This window comes from Pinus tabuliformis, chromosome 1_2, assembly GCF_031772625.1.
Source record: "Pinus tabuliformis cultivar Carrire ecotype Pingquan chromosome 1_2, CPIR1, whole genome shotgun sequence".
Classification (NCBI taxonomy): domain Eukaryota; kingdom Viridiplantae; phylum Streptophyta; class Pinopsida; order Pinales; family Pinaceae; genus Pinus; species Pinus tabuliformis.
Genome location: NC_142298.1, coordinates 1,079,151,322 through 1,079,164,684, shown reverse-complemented (window position 1 = coordinate 1,079,164,684; position 13,363 = coordinate 1,079,151,322). Strand labels below are relative to the sequence as shown.

Genomic DNA, 13,363 nt, shown 5'->3' with positions numbered 1-13,363 from the left:
GTTTGTAACTATATGAGATCACACAAATTTCCATGTACAGTTTTAAAATGTAAAGTTGAAAACCATATATGTTTGTAACTATATGAGATCACACAAATTTCCATGTACAATTTTAAAATGTAAAGTTGAAAACCATATATGTGTTTATAAAAAATACACATTTATGCATATGAGATAACACAAGATAATACAATTGTACAAATATTTTTGAAACCAATATTTATTAAATCTTCATAACTTTAAAATACAAAATACATCATATTAAGCACAATGTCATGTGTGTATAATCATATATACACAAACAACACATAACACAACACAACACATTAACACAATACAACACAACACATAACACAATACAACACAACACAACATAAATAAATATAAAAATTTAGTCTCTTATTTGTATAAATTTTAAATATTATTTTTTATTAGATAACAAAATTTTAAATATAGCAGTTTATCTTGAATCAGAATTTTTAAATGTAGTTTATTTTTATAAAAGAATTGTGAATGTGAAAAAATGTGAGAATGTAATGTTATTTTTATGAAAGAATTGTGAATGTGAAAAAATGTGAGAATGTAATTTTATGAGTTCAATTTTACTAAATCATTTATGGTTGTCATATAGGGATATCAAGTGAAAGAATTGTGCAATATAATTTTGAGTTCATTTCTACTGAATTATCTGTTTTCTTATATAGAGGTATCAAGTGAAAGGATTGTAAACATGAAACAAAATTAGAAATAATATAATTCGAGTTCAGTTTTTAATAAATCATTTGAGGTTATTATATGTAAGTGTCATGTGAAAGCAATGTGAATGTGAAAAAAAATGAGTATGCTCAATAAAATTTAAAATATGAAGTTTGATTTTTTTTCCTTTTAAAAATATTAATTAATTAAATAATTATAAACAAAAACATATTTTATTAAAAAAATTATAATTATAAATAAAACAAAAAGAAAATCGAAAAGGAAAAAAATATTACAAACAAAAAAAAACAACTCCAGCAAGAGACTCCTCCAAGATAGCTTTGGCCATGCTATCTTTGAAGGTTGTGAGAAGGGTCTAGCCCCTCTCAAAAAAAAACTGATTATATATTAAAGTATAGTTTGTGAGAGTACATCAAAAATCATAATACAATTTACAATTACACCTAATATGTGATTATTTGACAGAGTTTGAGCCTTTGTGAAGCACTTCCCATCTTGCTGCTGTGCCCGCTCTTCTTGTATTGATCTCTGTTTCATACCATCAGAAAATTAAAGTTTTAATAATATTTCTATTTTAAAATAATAAATAACAAAAACAATAAAAAAATAGTTTTCACTCCCTTAAAATTGCAGGAAAAAAAATCTCACAAAATTGGGAGAAAATTTAATCTACCTTCTCATATATTGCTTTCTGTCACAACAGTCTGCATTGCATCTGCTTAACAAACTAAAAAAAACAACTAATTAGATATTTTTCAACATCTATTTCAAAATAAATAAATATTATAAATAATAAAAATTAATCTATTATAAATATGATAATAATCTCATATGAGATTGGGAAGACAATTCCATCATCTTCTATGATTTCTGGTCAAAAACCCTCTTCGCATCCAATTGTTTAACACCGGTTTCATAAGAAGATGGGAAGACAAATTTTTGATTACAAATTTACTAAAAATAATAATAAAAACAAAAAACAATAATTAACTATCATTCCCAGTCAAATAACTATTATATATAATAAAAATTAATACATTGTAAATTTCAGATATGAAGTAAATAGTCATAAATTACAAAAACAATATCTAGGGTACCCTAAGGTAAACTAAATAGAAAACCTAAGCAACCCATCCCATCTCTTCTTCTTAAAGCATTTCAAGTTTCAAGAAAGACCTGTAAATGTAAATGTTGTAAATGTTATTATCATTTTATTTTGTATCGAGATATTGAAATTGCCATCAAATGAAAATCCTTGCCTAATGATATTACTATCTTGCCTAATGATATTACTATCTTAAGAAATCATGACCAGAATTCCTGTCTACGGGAAAATCCAATTGGCTGAGAGTTCTTAATGAAGACCGAAACGAATCCCGTCGACATCAATGGAGGAAGCCACCGCCTTAAACCCTATTCGGGGGTTAATGTGGCCATTTAAGCGGTTTACACATCTCTGTATCTGGATAAAGATTCACTAATTCAAAATCAAGGTAAACAATAGAATCCACGCGAAGAGCAACTGTGTATATATATACCGATCTAGATAGGCACAATGAATTGGTTTTAAAAACATAAACTATCAAAAAGGTATTCAGACTTCTCCGACTGGGTATATATATCGATCTGGATAGGTATAATGAATTGGTTTTAAAAACATAAACTATCAAAAAGGTAGTCCAGACTCTCCGATGAGAGGTCATCACTCTCACAGAAGTCACTCAGGGAAGTAACTCTTCGAATCATTAGGGTAGTGACACATAAACTGATGGGACAGTGATCGAGGCCCCACATCGCAAGACATGCTGAAATCAGTCTCTTTTTAATTAATAGCGATGTACATCCATTCAATTGACAACAATTGAATAGCGATGTACATCTGGTACATCAGGGTCCAATACTGTTTCTAAACCAACTGATACCGGTCATGAAGGGTTTCAACATCTGTGATGTGTTTCAATCGCTTTCCTCCATGACCATCCCACAAGCTATCAATGTCCAGAGGAGTTGCTTTATGCATGATGAATTTGCTTACATGAAAAGCAACCACATTCAAATATATACTCGTTTGATTTATACAGGATGAATATAGTGAATATGCATCAGAAGATATGTGCAATTTACCAACCACGTTCAAAGATATACTCATTGTTGATTTATACAGGATGAATATGCAGATATACTCATTGTTGATTTATATAGGATGAATATAGTGAATGTGCGTCAGAAGACGTGCAATTTTTACCATGAAGAACAGTAGAAGTTTTTGGGTCCCTGGAACAGTATCTTTAAGTTATAGATGACAGAGAAAGGGCAGTAAAAGAATTACTTGACATGGGCATATATCATATACATATATCATATAGTGCCTAGTAAAAAGCCCATTTGCCTATCCAGTAGTGTGATAGCTCAGTTTGGAGAGCATCAGACTGAAGATCTGAAGAATCCAAGGAATTACTATGACCAAAAAGAGAGTTCATTTTACATGGCAAACTGTAACACTTAAGCAGGCATCTGTCAAATACTTTTAACAGAAGGTGAAGTGGAATGACTTCATTGTATTTCCATTTATCCCATCATCGTTGTGGCAAAGGACACAAAATATTTAGAATGAAAAACTGTTAGTTTTGCTTCCTATCCAATTGTGATAAAAGAACCTGAAGCCTGAGAACTTTCTGTCATCCAGGGCTGGTTCTGTTTCATCACTCTCACAGAACTCACTCAGTGAAGTAACTCTTTACTTACGGTGCAACAATTGACCTATTTTTATTTGATCAGGATCCAATACTTTTTCTAAACTAACCGATACTGGTCATGACGGGTTTCAACAACTGTGATGATGGGTCTCAATTGCTTTCCTCCGTGACCATCCCACAAGCTATCAAAGTCCAAAGGAGTTGATTATGCATGATGAATTTGCTTATATGAAAAGCAAACACATTCAAATATATACTCATTGTTCATTTATAAAGGATGAATACGGTGAATATGCATCAGAAGACATGTGCAATTGGTATTACCAACCACATTCAAAGATATACTCATTGTTGAACTATACAGGATGAATAAAGTGAATATGCATCAGAGGAGATGTGCTATTTAGCATGAAGAACAGTAGAAATATATTTTTGGGTCCCTGGAACAGTAGAATGTTCACCCTACATGTATCTTAAGTTAAAGATGACAGAGAAAGAGCAGTAAAAGAATTATTGGACATGCACCATATAGTGCCTAGTAAAATCCCCCCTTAGTGTGATAGCTCAGTTTGGAGAGCATCAGACTGAAGATCTAAATAATCAAAGGAATTACTATGAAAAAAAAAAGGCCCATTCTACACGGAAAACTCTAACACTCAAGCAGGCATTAACAGAAGGTGAAGCTAAATGACTTCATTAGTAACTCAAGTTTATCTACAATTGATTCCCTGTGTGGATTTCCACTTATCCCAACATCATTGTGACAAAGGACACAAGATATTTAGAATGAAAAACTGTTAGTTTTGCTTCCTATTAAATTGTGATGAAGGTCCCTCAAGCCTGACAATTTTCTGTCATCCAGGGCTGGTTCGGTTTCACTCCTTATTTCCTGAATTTTACTCCTTACTTGACTGGCCAACTCCCAAGAATGTGACTCACTTGAGAGAACTTAATAGAATATGCAATAAATTGCAATTTATACTGTCAGGGGTTTTGGAAGCATCATAGCACACCTCACTGACCAATAAGGATCTCAATTAATGGATGGCCGCTGCAAAGGGACTACCGTTTTATCAATGCAAACTGTAACACTCAAGCAAGCATCTTTCAAATACTTGTAACAAAAGGTGAAAACGAATGACTTCATTAGTAACTTAAGTTCGTCTAAAATTGATTCTCCCAAAATATTTCCATTTATCCCAACATTATTGTGGCAAGAGACGCAAGATACTTAGAAAAGAAAACCATTAGCTTTGCTTCCTATCAAATTATGATTAAGGAACCTGAAGCCTGACAATTTTCTCAACCATCCAGAGCGGGCTCTGTTTCACTCCTTATTTCTTGAATTTCACTCCTTCCTTGACTGGCCAACTTCCAAGAATGTGACTCAGTTGAGAGAACTTTACAGAATATGCAATTTATATAGCATTGAGCTTTTTGGCTACACCCACGGAGATGAGACTGTTGATTTGACGCGGGTCTTTAATCCAGATGGAGACAAACCTGTTCACATGTATAAGAACTCCAATCCGGTCGGTGGAGTACCCCTGCCCTTGCTACTTTTTATGAATGCAGGAGTTGATGACCTTTCTTTACCGTTAAGGTTCGTATGTGGCCAAGAAGAAAGAGGGACTATATATGTCGAAGACATAGTACATATCATGTGTGTTACTTAATTGTATCTCTGTCTAGTTCATAGCTCTCAGTTTCATCTAGGTTTTAGCACTCAAATATGAATTACAGTTTAGTGAGGTTCACAGTTACAGATTTCTTCTCCAGATCTAGTTCACAGCTCTCAGTTTCATCTACTAGGTTTTAGCACTCAAATTTGAATTACAGTTCATTGAGGTTCACAGTTATAGATTTCTTCTCCAAATCTGGTTTATTTCGTTAAGGCTAGTATGTGTCCAAGAAGAAAGAGGGGCTATGATGTTATGTTACTTGATTCTATCTCGGTCTAGTTCATAGCTCTCAGTTTTTTCATCAAGGTTTTAGTACTCAAATTTGAATTACAGTTCATCGAGGTTCACAGTTACAGATTTCTTCTCCAGATCTAGTTTATGTAAGGCGAAATTATTTAAGTAATAGAAAGTGGCAAGTTAGGTCTTCATTTTCAGTGATTGTGTTTTGGCTTCAAAGTTCTGAATTTACTTGACATCTTGTGTTAATGTGGTTTAAGTTTTAACCAATGTCCATTTAATTGGAATAATTGTCCTGCCTTTAAAATTTCATTTTTGTGGATGCCAAAATGGTCACTGATTTTGTCAAGGGTTTTGGAAGCATCATGGCACACCTCACTGATTTTACCAACAAGGATCAACTTAAATAGGTGGACCCTTCAAAGGGGCTACCTTCTTATCTATGCAAACTGCAACACTCAAGCAGGCATCTATCAAATACTTGTAACAGAAAGTGAAACTGAATGACTTTATTAGTAACTTAAGTTCGTCTGCAATTGATTCTCTCAGTATCTTTCCATTTATCCCAACATTATTGTGGCAGCGGACACACGATACTTGTGAAAAATAGCTAGTTATGCTTCCTATCAAATTGTGATCAAGGAATCTGAAGCCTGACAATTTTCTCAATCATCCAGGGCTTGTTCTGATTCACTCTTTATTTCAAAGAATGTGACTCAGTTGAGAGAACTTGATAGAATATGTAATCTATATAGAAGTTTGTCAAGTGTTTTAGAAGCATCATGGCCCACCTCACTGATCTTACCAATAAGGATAGATTTAAATGTATGCAGGCTGCAAAGGGGCTACCTTCTTGTCTATGCAAACTATAACACTCAAGCAGTCATCTATCAAATACTTGTAACAGAAAATGAAACGGAATGACTTCATTAGTAACTTAGGTTTGTCTACAACTGATTTTCTCAGTATGTTTCCACTTAACACAACATTATTGTGGCAAAGGACACAAGATACTTAAAATGAAAAACCTGTTAGTTTTGCTTCCTATAAAATTGTGACCAATGAATCTGAAGCCTAACAAGTTTTTCAATCATCCAGGGCTGGCTTTGTTTCACTCTTTATTTCTTAAATTTCACTCCTTAATCCTTGACTAGCCAACTCCCAGGAATGTGACTAGGTTGAGAGAACTTAACAGAATATGCAATTTATATAGGGAATCTGTCGGTTTTGGAAGCATCATGGGCACACCTAACCAATCTTACCAATAAGGATCAATTCAAATAGATGGAGACTGCAGAAGGTCTCCCTTCTTATCTATGCAAACTATAACACTCATTCAGGCATCTATCAAATACATGTAACAGAAAACAAAACTGAATGACTTCATTAGTAACTTAAGTTTGTCTACAATTGATTTTCTCAGTATATTTCCACTTAACACAACATTATTGTGGCAAAGGACACAAGATACTTAAAATGAAAAACAGTTAGTTTTGCTTCCTATAAAATTGTGACCAATGAACCTGAAGCCTAACAATTTTTTCAAGCATCCAGCGCTGGCTTTGTTTCACTCTTTATTTCTTAAATTTCACTCCTTAATCCTTGACTAGCCAACTCCCAGGAACGTGACTGGGTTGAGAGAAATTAACAGAACATGTAATTTATGTAGGGAGTCTTGTCAAGTTTGGAAGCATCATGGCACACCTAACCAACCTTACCAATAAAGGATGGATTCAAATGGATGGAGGCTGCAGAAGGGGTCCCTTCTTATCTATGCAAACTGTAACACTCAAGCGGGCATATGTTAAATACTTGTACACAAGGTGAAACCATATAACTTCATTGCTAACTTATTTTTTTCTAAATTAATTCTCAGTGTATTTCAATTTATCCCAGCATTATTGTGGCAAAGAACACAAAATATTTAGAATGAAAATCGTTTAGTTTTGCTTCCTATCAAATGGTGATCAAAGAAGCTGAGACCTGACAATTTTCTCAATCATCCAGTGCTGGCTCTGTTTCACTCTTTATTTTTTAGATTTCACTCTTTGTTTCTTGAGTGGCTAACTCCGAAGAATGTGGCTCAGTTGAGAGAACTTGATAGAATATGCAATTTATATAGGAAGTTCTGTCAAGTGCTTTGGAAGCATCATGACAAACCACATTGATCTTACCAATAAGAATCAATTTAAATGGATGGGGACTGTAGAGGGGGGCTACTGACGCATGAAAAAGGCCCAGCCCTGTATTTGCACTTCCAAATTTCTCTGACTTTTTAAGTGAAATATGATGCTTTGAGCACTGACATGAACACTATGGTCATGCAAATCAGCAGCCTATAGCTTTTCAAAGTAGAAATTGACTGAAAAGGAGCAGTTGTTATGCATCTATGATAAGGACATGTTGATTATGAATGTTATAGTAAAATTCAAGCCATATTTATTGCGACAACGCCTCAAAATCCAAATGGAGCATGAAACTTTGGAGTATTCATTTTCCTAGTCGAATTTTGGTGAAGTTGGAAAGTCAACTACAAGGTTTTTACTTTGAAATTCAATATAAGTGCATAAATAATGCTTCAGCTGATTTCTTAGCTATGTTATCTGAGCTATGTGCCATATCTAAGGTAGAACTGGGACGCAGAAAAAATTATTAGCTGAATATGCAAAAGATGAGAGGGTTGTTTATTTGCTACAAAACTAGAAAAGAAACCAAGACTAGGACGATGGGTAAACATTTTCAGGCAATCTGATTTTTTAATAAGAATTGCACATATCTAGTACAGAAATCTATATTTTTAAGAAGGGAATTGGGTCTGTTATGGGTTAATAGCGATGTGTAAACCCACCATTCCTAATTATTGGGTGCATGGTAGGTGATCATCTCAATAAAAATCTTCTCACCATTGGCATCCAACTAACAAGAATGCCAGGTTCAACTTAATGTGCCTGATGCTCTTGCGCCCTTTCCTCCCCATCCAGAATACCCCTCTTGATCATAGCTTCACGGGTTGATCATTTTCATTAACATTCTACTTTCTAGACTTGTTTCTCTTAGTTGAAGGGAGAACCCCAACAGAAGGGACAAAAAGTAGAAAACTAACCACAACAGCTTGGTTTGATAGGCTAAAGGAAAAAAGGTTCAAAATGGTGAGTTACAACAAATTGCTGGGTTGCATCATCCACCTAAATCCATGCTCATTTCTGGCTCTACCTTACTGGTCGACTTTTGACACCTTTAAGATCCCTTACTGGTTCATTCATGAAGTAGCCCTAAAGATACATTTTAGATCAATTATATTTCTACCTTACTCATTGATTTTTGACACCTTTAAGGTCCCTTACTGGCTCATTCCTGAAGCAAGTTTAAGGATACATTTTATAACAATTAAAAAAAGTTAAAAGACTAACGGAATCTAACTGAATGCACCCTATATACATTAGGCTCCTATATTATAACTGTGAACACATTGAAGGGACCCTTTGTCTTACCTATATACATATGTTATATGTTAAAGACTCCTATGTTACTTTATGGTCACAAAATTTTAAATAGTGGAATTAAAATGTTCAAAGAGTGCAAACCTTTTTACATTCTCTTTGTCCACTTTAGCAAGAGATGGACTAAGAGGTATCTACCATGGTTGGATATTATAGGAGGAGGTAAAAAGACTATGTAGGTGGATTCTTTTTGGTAAACTCTTTCATGCACTAACCTTTTACCTTTTAGGAGGGTTAAATTCCTTAAGTTACCCATTCTCAGCAAACTCATTAATGGATAAACTGACACTTCCTTATGGGTAAACCCTCACATTGCTTTAAGCAAAAATAGATAGATGGAATTTGTTATGGGTATAAGATATATGAATGGAATTGGATAATTAAAAATGAACTGGTAAATCTTATAATATTGTTGAATGGAGAGAAATGGATTGTTGTTTGGGAGTTGTTTAATTTTACCAAATATTTTCTTAATGTTTGGGAGATAAGTTAATTGCTTTGGCTCGACTGTTTCTGTCCCTAAAGGAAGATTATCAATCGATAAGAGATACTCCATTCTTACTCTCCAATTTTAGCAGTCATTGACATAAATAAACACACTAGAAACACAAGGAGTTGGGTTCCGTCCATATAAGATCAATATGCAAAGGAATGCAATGCTTAAAGACTAGGGTAGTACTCTCTTAAATTGAAAAATATAAAAGGCATTTTTATGGGCCTTGGCTACAAAAATGTTCGCAGCATACTTAATATGAAGGAAAATGTAGGAACTATATTTCTTCTTCCAAACCATAACGTAGGTATTGATTTTGGACAAAGATAGCTGAATCGGATTCGAGTTAATGTTCTGTAAAATAAAAGGAATGAGCCTACCCTGAACTCCTCATTAGAAAAAATCACATACTTAGGATTTGCTTCGAGTAAGACTAAACAGAGGTGCTAACCCCTGCCAAGTATTTGAACCTTCTTTCCTTATCTAGGTTAGATCACCCCCTAGCACACCTATTGTTAGTTCATCCCATGCTACTTGCTTACACTTAGATAGGTAAGGACACATTTGAGAAACCATAATTTTCTAAATTGGTCTTGATTCAAAGTGTTTGCTTACATAATGGGTTCTTGCTGAATCCAAATGTCTTCCTACAGGTCTTGCTTCAATGTGCTTTTGCATAGGTGGTGTGTTTCCATCTAATGCAAGTGTGACTTGGCAGGTCTCATTCCATCCATCTTAGATGGCATACCAGCACTTTTTCTCCCGGACTAGTAAATCTATCCATGATCCCTAAAGCCACTTTGTTCAAGCTGGTTAGGAAAAATAACAAATGGAGATTGATGAATATGATTGTTGCGGGTCATTGATTGGTTAATAATCTCACCCCAAATGTGTGTTTACTTTATACGTTCAAGATGGCATGGATTGTGGGTTGCTCATCTAAATAGGGAACCCTCCAATGACCAAATTCTATATGCAAAATGTTGTAGATAAAAGAATTATAATAGAACTGGAATAAAATTTAACTCGAGTATTGAGGAGATAAAAGAATTATAATAGAACTGGAATAAAATTTAACTCGAGTATTGAACTTCTACAAATAGTAACTAAAAAGAAAATTTTGGAAACCCAAAATTTTCTTTAGGTTTCAGCATTAGAAGGTTTATCCTAGCACGAATTGACTGTTACAGGTCACTGAATGGTTAATGATCTCACCCCATAATATGTTAGTTTATAAGCCAAACATGGCTTGGACTGTGGGTCACTAGCCTAAATAAAAAACGTCCAATAACCAAAATCTGTTTGCAACATGCAGTGAAGAAAATTATAATAAAATTGAAATAAAATTTTACCCACATATTAAACATTTGCAAACAGTTCCTAAAAGAAAATTTCTAGAAACCCCAAATTCTTCTTCAAATTTATGCATCAGAGGGCCTTCTGATGGCACTACTCAACATCAATATATTGAACTTTGACAAACAATACCCAAGAATAAAACCCTATGACAACCAGTACAAAAAATAAAATCTGTGGATAAAAATTAAAATAACATTCAATGACCAAAATTTATTTGCAACATGCAGGGAGGAAAATAATTATAATAAAATTGAAATTAAATTTTACTCACATATTAAACATATGTTAATAATTCCTAAAAGAAAAAATCTAGAAATCCCAAATTCTTCTTCAGATTTAAGCACCAGAGGGTTTTATGCAGGCACTACTGAGTATCAATATATTGAAATTTGATAAACAATACTCAAGAATAAAACCCTATGATAACCATTATAAAAAATAAAATCTAAAGACATTGAATAACCCAAAAAAAATCAAAGACTACGAAATTTTTCCACACCAATATGTATCTAAACAGTAAACTGAATAATTACATCTTTCCCTCATTAAAAATTATTTAGATATTGACAGAAACCAAAAGTTAATGCTCACCTTCAATCTAAAAATACACAGCATGTGTGTTTTCCACCACTATTAACTCGTGCTCTAATTCTCCCTTCATGATATAGTATTTCCATACTCTGCACTTGAAGAGGAAACTCCACAAGTTAACCCAAAAAAAAAACAGGATAAAATGTTCTACAAAGTAATCTATCCATGAGCTACATTGTGATTTAAAAATTCAGATAATGAACTATTAACCCTTACATGCATAGTGTGTTTGTATCTAAACCCTAAGCTTGCTAAGTAAGCCTACCATACCCTCATTAAAAATTAATTAGATATGAGAGAACAAAAGTTAATGCCCACCTGCAATCTAAAAAATACACAGCATGTGGTGGTGGTATAATTCTTCCTTCTTGATCATATAATTCTTCCTTCCTCTGCACTTGAAGAGGAAACAGGACAAGTTAATCCAAAGAAAAAAAGCAACAAGATAAAATGTTCTACAAACAGTTTCTAAAAGAAGAATTCTAGAAACCCCAAATTCTTCTTTAGATTTAAGCATCAGAGGGTTTCATGCTGCACTACTCAGCATCAATATATTGACCTTTGACAAACAATACTCAATAATGAAACCCTATTATAACCAGTACAAAAAATAAAATTCAAAGACATTGAATAACCCATGAAAGATTATGAAAATTTTCCCAAGCCTTGCATGCATGGTGTGTATGCATCTAAACCCTAATCGTATTAAGTACACCTAACTTTCCTCATTAAAATTTAATTAGAAATTAATTAGATAAGAGAGAAACCAAAAGTTAATGCTCACCTGCAATCTAGAAAATACACAGCATCTGTGTTTTCCACACCTATTAACTTTCCACCACTATTAACTGGTGGTATAATTCTTCCTTCCTGGTAGTATACTTCTTCCTTCCTCTGCACTTGAAAAGGGAACAGGACAATTAACCCACCAAAAAAAACACAGGATAAAATGTTCTACAAATACTGATATATTCGGTAGACAATGCAATACAATAGATAGTGATTTAAAAATTCAGATAATAACCTATTACCATCAAAATTTTTAAATAACAAATAAAATAATATATACCTTCTCAATTTTCACCATTAAATCAGTCATCCCATCTTATATTCTTGGCAGCCTCACTCTCCCAATCAACCCTCTTAACCCCCCAACCAACCAGTATTCACCTCTCAAGCCAGAACGCAGAACCAAATAAACAGCAAACAACCAAATAAACAGCAAACATCCCAATCTAGAGGAACAAACCATTTTCAAAACAAAAACAAAATAAATAACTAAAATGCCCAGGCAAAATTCAAAGTATAAACAAATAAGCATGGCCATGCTCAAAAAGAAAAGAAAACACAGTATTAAAATCCAAATTCTAAAACACAAAATTCTACTCTGCTACCTAATTTCTTCAACCTTTCTCCAACAAACCCAAAATCTGTTCTACTCTGCTAGCTAATTTCTTCAACCCTTCTCCAACCAACCCAAAATATGTTCTACTCTATCTACTACCTAATTTCCTCAGCCCTTCTCCAATCTCCTTCTCCACTTAACAGCCAATCGAAACGCAGATACTCTACACCATCTCCCAGCGATGAAACGTAGCTTGCCCACCAACTCCCAGCCATGAAAGCCGATACTGCCCACTCTTCTCCCTATGCCTGTCGGCCCAGCTTTACTAGTCCGATTTCCCTTTCTTTTGCCGTCTAAATGTAATAATGATATATCGGATTTGAAATGCGTTCGAGTTTTTCCCTTTCAAATCCGCCAGCTGCGCACAGAGCCCAATGTAGCCGTAGAGATTATTAACCGCTGCGCACGGAGCCCAATGTAGCCGTAGAGTATTAAATTTTGAAATCGGCATACAAGCTAATATGATCGAGTAAATGACGTGGAATATGATCAAGTAAGTTACGAGTTGCTTCCTGGATCGAATTGTATGCGAGCAAGTGACGTGGATTTGGAAAGACAGTTTTATTTGGTTTTGAAAGTGACGTGGAACATAATTTCAAGTTGGGTCTTTAAAAAATGACGTCATCCCTTTAAAAAAAATTAAAAATGCCACCTGTTTCAAGTTCGGTCTTTAAAATAAAAAA

The 13,363-nt window shown here is 34.0% G+C and overlaps 1 long non-coding RNA gene across 3 annotated transcripts; it reads right to left on the bottom strand.

Moving 5' to 3' along the window:
- Positions 1–1,002: 1,002 nt before the first annotated feature.
- LOC149209876 (uncharacterized) lies at positions 1,003–13,105 on the bottom strand. Of its 3 annotated transcripts, none has more exons than XR_016252259.1 (6): positions 12,345–13,105; positions 12,060–12,169; positions 11,594–11,672; positions 11,276–11,364; positions 1,391–1,444; positions 1,003–1,245 (listed from the first exon to the last, which is right to left on the bottom strand). It is a non-coding gene; the product is annotated as an uncharacterized LOC149209876 (long non-coding RNA). The 3 variants fall into 3 exon arrangements; XR_016252257.1 differs by having other exon boundaries at positions 1,005–1,245; positions 11,594–11,667; XR_016252258.1 differs by lacking the exon at positions 1,391–1,444 and having other exon boundaries at positions 1,004–1,245; positions 11,594–11,667.
- Between the last annotated feature and the right edge of the window lie 258 nt (positions 13,106–13,363).